The following is an 8245-nucleotide window of genomic DNA, read 5'->3' as shown; positions in this document are numbered from 1 at the left end:
GACCCGAGGCTGTGAGGGGCGGTGGGGAAAGTAGCTAAGCTGGAACCAAGTGCCTGGGGGAGCCAGTAAGGATGAGAGCCAGTGGGTCACGGCACTGGGAGGGCGTGCCATCCTCCCAGGGTGCACAGGGCCAGCCCTGTCAACAGCTCGCCATGGGGTTTGCTAAAGAGGAATGAGAGCCATGTCTTCACCTCTCCTGGCCGCCTTTCAAAACAGTGGTCTCTTCTAGGGGATGGGCTTCCCCCTTTCTGAAGATCATTGGGAAATCACAGTGGCTACCGGCCTTGACTGCTGTCAGAGGCCATGCTGGGTGCCTTCCATGCACACTTTATGAGGGAGGTGCTGTCATGACCCCCATGCACATGAGGAGCTGAGAGTCCCAACATTTGTAATGTTTGGACTTACTCATTTCCTTTTTTTCCATCTCTCACACTTGATAATATGTTTGATAGGAAAGAGGTCCGCACCTGCTTTGTTCTCCATTATATCCCCAGCACTCAGTTCAGGGTCATCCATCGTTTAAGAATGAATTAAGCTGTAAGTAACAGAAGACTAAACCAGCAGTAGCTTAAGCTAATAAAATTCTATTTTCTCATGGAGCAGGACATCTAGAGATAGGTCAGTGGCTCAGTGCTTACGTCTCTGTACTCGCCTTGCTCTTTCCCTCATGATTACAAGATGGCTGCAAGCTCCTGCCATCTCATCCATGTTCCGGGTTGGAAAAGGGGAGCGAAGGAAAGGCTGTATTAGCTGCATCTGTCCCATTTTATGAGGAAACAAAAGCTTTCCCAGAAGTTGCCCTAGCAGATCTCCACCTACATCTAATGGACCAGAACTGACACTTGGAGCCACCCATACCTGCCACGGAGATGGAGAAAGTGTGTGTGTTTGGCTTTCCAGCCTCTATGGTGGGGAGCAGCAGAGGAGAATGATTTTCAGAATGGCTTTGGGGTAGCTAATCTCCAAGGTTTTCTGCAAAGGGATGATGACTAGGTGTGTACATCTGGAATCAAGAGTTAGGGAAGGTGAGAAGTGAGAGACAGCTGGAGAGATGGGTTGAAGCCAGGCTGCAGCGGATCTTAAAGGTTTTAATTCTGCATTTTCACTTCCGAGCCCATGCAAATGGCTCGGGAGCACTTTGCTGCCTCTCTTCCAGTGTCTCCTGCTCCTTCACTCTCGTCTATCCCTAAAAACCCCAAACAGTGGAGCATCATCGGGTGGAAAAGGGAGGGCTTTCAGGCTCCTGCCCCACAGTGAGGACACAGGTGACTGACGGGATGGCATCAAACAGTGAATTAAGAAAAGAGAGGGACAGGAGCCAAGGAAATAAGTTGTTTATCCTCATTCTGGATTAAATCATGAAAAATAGAACAACAGAGACCAGGGTTGCTAGTTGCCAATCTATGGACTAATGAAGCAATCTATTTTTTGTTAAAGATTTTTTTTTGATGTGGACCATTTTCAAAGTCTTTTTATGAATTTGTTACAATACTGCTTCTGTTTTATGCTTTGGTGTTTTGGCCCCAAGGTATGTGGGATCTTAGCTCCCTGACAAGGGATTGAACCCACACCCCCTGCGTTGGAAGGCAAAGTCTCAACCGCTGGACCGCCAGGGAAGTCCCTAAGGCAATCTTTTTTCCCAACTCCAACCCACTTTCTTGTCCGTATCTTTCCTAAAATAGAGGTCAATGAAAAGACCCTCTGGCCCCATCCCTCTCCTCCTCTCCCTAGAGGAGTAGAACATATGGCCGGTATTTTAGATTGTTGTATAATTAAGTTTGAAAACAGTAAACAGTAGAGATATTAGCAAATATTCAAACTGTGCTCTAGGTGTAATGCTCGGAATCACAGCCTCAAGGCGGCAGCCTCCCTGGAGCTGCACGTATAAGGATGCTCTGCCTTCCGCCACAGACCATCTTCCTGTGCCATTAGTATTCCTGTATGCAACTCATTGTGTACGTGTATACAATGGAATACTACTCAGCCGTAAAAAAGAACGAAATAATGCCATTTGCAGCAACATGGATGCGACTAGAGATTATCATACTAAGTGAAGTAAGTCTGAAAGAGAAAGGCAAATGTCATATGATATCACTTATACGTGGAATCTAAAATATGACATAAATGAACCTTTCTACAAAACGGAAACAGAATCACTGACATGGAGAACAGATTGGTGGTTGCCAAGGGGGACGGGGTTTGGGGGAGGAATGGAGTGGGAGGCTGGAGTTAGCAGATGTAAGCGATTATATATAGGATGGATAAACAACAAGGTCCTACTGTATAGCACAGGGAACTATATTCAATATCCTATGATAAACTATAAAGGAAAAGAATATTAAAAAAAGAATACATATATGTATAACTGAATCACTTTGCTGTACAGCAGAAATTAACACAACACTGTAAATCAACTATACTTCAATTTTTAAAATGTTGATAAAATTAAAAAAATTTTTTAAATGTCCCTTGTATGTTCTGTGAGCACCACCTCATAAATTTTGTCCTGCATGTACCACAACACAATTCTACACTTTCCTGCTTATGTGAGCGCTTACAGGCCGTCAGGTGATTGTGTATAAACACCGTGGGGCTCTTGGCTGACCTCAGGGAGTTGGTCATCCCCTGTTTAAGGAAGACCTCCTTCATTTACATTTGGCTTCTCCACTCTTGAGTAACGTTACATTGATCTTGAGCACAGTAATTAGAGCTTCATAGCATGCCACGCGGATGGGTATTGATTTGGTCGAGTGCCATGGGTTTTGCCTTTGAATTTATATCCTTGACAAACTCTAGGTTTTTCCTTTAAAGTATCTGGTTTCTATAACAACCAGCTTTCTCTAGGAATTAGGGGATAGTCTCAAGCAGTATCTACAAATGCAGAATCAAGAACCAATCCATGGGGACTTTCTTGGTGGTACAGTGGATGGGAGTCCGCCTGCCGATGCAGGGGACACTGGTTCGTGCCCCGGTCCGGGAAGATCCCACGTGCTGCAGAACAGCTAGGCCCGTGAGCCATAGCCCCTGAGCCTGCGCGTCCAGAGCCTGTGCTCCGCAACGGGAGAGGCCACAACAGTGAGAGGCCCGCGTACTGCAAAAAAAATAAAGAACCAATCCATGGGGACTTTCCTGGTGGTCCAGTGGTTAAGACTTCACCTTCCAATGTAGGGGGTGTGGGTTCGATCCCTGATCGGGAAGCTAAGATCCCACCTGCCTCGTGGCCAGAAAACCAAAACATAAAACAGAAGCAGTATTGTAACAAATTCAGTAAAGACTTTAACAATGGTCCACATCAAAAATATCTTAAAAAGAAAAAAGAACCAATCCATGTAAGGTGAAAAGGGCCAGAGTCGACTGAAGGTGTGGCAGGAGTTGGCGTGGGCTGTGTAGAGCTATCGCGTAACCAAGCATCAGGTAAAACTTGAATTACCTTTTCCCTGGCAATGAATTAATTAGACCCTCATCAAAAAGTCAGTTTATGAGCTGCCCCACACAGCCGCTTCTCATGCCACGCCTCTTCCTCTCTCTTGGATTCCTTACCCTCCAGCAGAATGAGAATAAATGCTGTTTCCCCTGCACTGTCCCCCACTTGACTCGCCTTTACTCGCTCTGTTCCCACACCTAGAATCCCCCCCCACGTCTCCCTATCCATCCTCTACCCATCCCCCGAGTCCCAGCTCAAGAGTCTTTGAATTCTTCCCTGATCCCTCCATTTACACCCCTCTTCCTAGTGATTTAGGGTCCCCACGTCACCCCCTAGCATAAGGGTATGTGTACAGTAGACGCTCAGTCTTCTTAATGTAGATCCATTTGAATTTTTAAAAATAAGAGTTACTGATAGCTCACATTTATTACACATTCACTGTGCAAACTCATTACACGAAGTACCTTATTTATGAGACACCACGGTCCTATGAGGCAGCCACAGGCACTGTCATCTCTCCCCATCTACAGATGAACTGGAGCAGCTCAGAGAGGTTCATTAACACGCTCCAGGCTACACAGATGGTACCCAACCGAGCCAGAATTGGAACACAGGCAGTTGAACTCCAAGAGCAAACACTACTAAACACTCAGTTCAATGTCTGTTTTCCTTGTCTGGCAAGACAGGAAATGAGGCAGAATGCGACTCTACAAGTGAGTGTACGGGGTGGGTGCTCCCTCTTCCCGGTATCGTTTATTCTGAGGCTCAGCCACAGGGGCAGTGATAGAATCCCTATGTCCCCAGGGCATATGCCGCTGCCTGGAATGTAGATAAACAAACTCCAAGAACTTACAACTCCAGAAACAGCACAGAGACCCAGGAACAACCTATTTGCTCCCTGTCACAGCAGCAGCCCTGTCTGTCTTCTCTCCCTCTATAGATTAAAAGTGAGGGCTTCCCTGGTGGCGCAGTGGTTGAGAGTCCGCCTACCGATGCAGGGGACACGGGTTCGTGCCCCGGTCCGGGGAGATCCCACATGCCGCGGAGCGGCTGGGCCCGTGAGCCATGGCCGCTGAGCCTGCATGTCCGGAGCCTGTGCTCCGCAACGGGAGAGGCCACAACAGTGAGAGCCCCGCGTACCGGAAAAAAAAAAAAAGTGAGCTAAAAGAAGTTCTGGTGTACTAACACAGGACCATTGTCCCACCTTAAATAATGTCTACAAAATATGGACTTTTTTTTCTTCAGGTTTCAGTGAGATATAATTAATATACAGCACTGTAGAACTTTAAAATGTACAGCATAATGACTTCCATACATCATGAAATGATTATTACAATAAGTTTAGTGAACATCCATCATCTTATATAGAAACAACGTTAAATGGGAGCTCCCTGGTGGACTAGTGGTTAGGACTCTGGGCTTTCACCTCCGGGGCCCAGGTTCAATCCCTGGTCGGGGAACATCCCACAAGCTATGTGGCACAGCCCAAAAAAAAAAAGAACCAATGTTGAAGAAATAAAAAAATATATATTTTCCTTGTGATGAGAAAACTTCAGGTTTACTCTCTTAACATCTCTCCTGTGTGACAGACATCAGTGAGAATTATATTTATCCTGCTGTGCATGACATCCCCAGGACTTACTTATAACTGGAAGTTTCTACCTTTTGACCACCTTCATCCAATTCCCTCTCCCCCCACCCCACGGCATATGTGCCTCTGAACATATAATGCGTGTATGTAATCATGTTGTCTCCACTCCCAGAGTCCTTTCCTCCGAGCTGCCACGCTGTGGACTCACGCAGGGTATTTGCCGTGTGAGCAGACCCACAAAGGAACGGGGTCTCCTAAACCAGAGGCAGAGCCCAGCAGAGCCTCAGCCACTCTAAGAATCCGGAGGATCCTTCAGCACTTGGACGCATCTGCAAGGGCTCCGTGGAGGAAGGAGGGTTTGGGGAGTCGGTTTCATTCTTAGAAGCAGCTTGGTACGCAGTGGAGTACACCTTCCTTGCCTCCTTGCCTCTCTCTCGAGGATGAGGTGTCCCACCTGCCAGCCAAGGCGAATCCTGTCACTTGCACTGGGAGCCAGGTCTCTCCCTTCCCTCGGAATTCCCGTCTGTTTTACTCTGTCTTTATGACTTCAGTCTCTCCCTCTTCCGTGGCACTTTCCTCCTACCACATAATCATGCTCACTCGCACGCTCCAATGTGAACAGACGAAAACCTTGCCTCAGTCCCATCTGGCTTTCCAGGCACCATGTCAGGGCTCTCATTTCCCCCACAAATTGCCTAACAAGTCACTCCACGCACAGAATGTTCGTCTCCTTCGCTCCATTCATAGACAGGTACTTCCTCTGAAACTGATCTGCATCCACAAAGTCCAGCAGGCACATTTTGGTCCCCACTGGGTTGAATGCTCCTCTGTACCAGCTGACACTGACACCTCTCCTTCCCCCTTGAGTTCCTCCTTTGGCACCTGTAACCTGTCAATCTCCAGGTGCACCCACCTCTGACCACTTCCTTACTTCCCTCATTGGCTTCTGTCTCCCGCCCAGCCCTTAAATGTTGGCGTTCTCCAAGGTGGGGGAAGGGAGGATGACATACTCTGTCCTCTTATTACCGCATCACATCACTCTGCACACTCTCCCAAGATGAGCCCATCTGTGACGATGCAGATCACACCCACTGGTTCTCTGACCATCCATGTCCTGGTGACTCCCAAGCGTTCATTTCCAGCCCATCTCTTCTCCTGACTTGATTTTTTAAATGCATCCCATCTCCTTTCAAAATGTGACCCTCAGGCATGCAGAAATAAGAAATGGGTTCATTGCTCAGACATACTCTGAACTGTCCCTCAAGTTTTGTCCTGCATGTTTTGTGACAAAAAGCATAAAAACTTTGAAATAACCACTTGTAAGGTCTCATAAGGCACCGCTAAGATCCATTCTCTTTTGAGGGTCTCTTTCTGGCAGGAGGTGGAAGTATTAATTTATTCTTTAAGTTACGCACATCTCAAAGTACATAAATCTCAAGTATTTGTCAGCAAGTCTCACCAACTCAATGTGATTTTCCTGAGAGCTGATACTTAGTAGTATTCATTTTTGTTCTCTCAGCTCCCAGTGAAAGCTCAGTGTATGATTGTGGGATGGATACATGAATGATTGTATTTCCCAATTCTTGCAACTGCTGAAAGCAAGCTGGGAAATGAGGATGGAGAGGGATAGGCGGTCCACCTGTGTGCTATCCAGCTTGGTGTATATCCACGATGCCAACAGGAAGTTGGACATAAAAAAAGTACAGAAAGGCAGAAATAAATCTATAAGCTCCAGACGCACAGATCCAACAAACTGCTTGATGTATCCACACAAGTAATTCACAGATTTCTCAGACTCAACATGCCCAGAACAGAAAGTCTCGGTTCAGACTCTTCCATCCCCCCAAACCTTTTCCTCCCTCCATCTTCCTCAACTCTCTAAATAGCACCACCATTCATGAACTTGCTCAAGTCAAAAAACCAGAAATCAGGGCTTCCCTGGTGGCACAGTGGTTAAGAATCCGCCTGCCAATGCAGGGGACATGGGTTCGAGCCCTGGTCCAGGAAGATCCCACATGCCACGGAGCAACTAAGCCCATGCGCCACAACTACTGAGCCCGTGCTCTAGAGCCCACGAGCCACAACTACTGAGCCCACGTGCCACAACTACTGAAGCCCACGCACCTAGAGCCCGTTCTCCACAACAAGAGAAGCCACCGCAATGAGAAGCCCGAGCACCGCAACGAAGAGTAGCCCCCGCTCGCTGCAACTAGAGAAAAGCCCACGCGCAGCAACGAAGACGCAACACAGCCAAAAAAAATAAGTAAAAAAATAAAAATTAAAAAAACCGGGGCTTCCCTGGTGGCGCAGTGGTTGAGAGTCTGCCAGCCAATGCAGGGGACACGGGTTCGTGCCCCGGTGCGGGAAGATCCCACATGCCGCGGAGCGGCTGGGCCCGTGAGCCATGGCCGCTGAGCCTGCGTGTCCAGAGCCTGTTGCTCCGCAACGGGAGAGGCCACAGCGGTGAGAGGCCCGCGTACCGCAAAAAAACAAAAAAAACAAAAACAGGAACTCATCCTAAGAGACAAATCTTCCTTATTTCCTGGACGGTCCTCAGGCAGTTTCCCCTCCCCACGCAGCTATCATCTGAGGTCAGAACATTCCTCCTGCCAACAGGGCCATTCCCCGCCCTCCTCCCCGGGAAAGCCCCCATTTCACCTTGATGTCTTGGTCTCCCAGCGTCTCTTCCAGGAGATGGAGGGGCGGGTGTGGAGGAGTGGGGACCCTCTCCTGCAGCACGAAGTCAGCCTCAGTGCCTCCAGCCGTGCCCGGTCAGGAGTGGGCCTCTGGGAGAGCGCACGCGCGCACGCCTTTTGCTGACTCCGCCTCTAAGTCCTCCCCCTTCGCCCTGCTTTAGCCTGTGCTTATTGTTTGTGATATTTGGCTCCACCCTCTGGCTAAACACCTTCTGAATTCCTTCTCATTATTCATTCATTTCACAGGTATTTCCCGAGCCCCTGCCATAGGCCAAGCACTGTTCTGGGCAATTAGATTTATCAGTGAACAAAACAAAGACCCTTGCCGTTGTAGGGTAGGGAATAGAGAGAGTGAACAATTCTCTGTTACGTTATATTTTAGAAAGCAATAAAGGCTGTGGAAAATTAAAAAGTAGAGCGAGGGGCTTCCCTGGTGGCGCAGTGGTTGAGAATCTGCCTGCTAATGCAGGGGACACGGGTTCGTGCCCCGGTCCGGGAAGATCCCGTATGCCGCGGAGCAACTGGGCCCGTGAG

The sequence above is a fragment of the Orcinus orca genome, chromosome 11, assembly GCF_937001465.1.
Source record: "Orcinus orca chromosome 11, mOrcOrc1.1, whole genome shotgun sequence".
Lineage (NCBI taxonomy): Eukaryota > Metazoa > Chordata > Mammalia > Artiodactyla > Delphinidae > Orcinus > Orcinus orca.
This window is presented reverse-complemented; position numbering follows the sequence as displayed.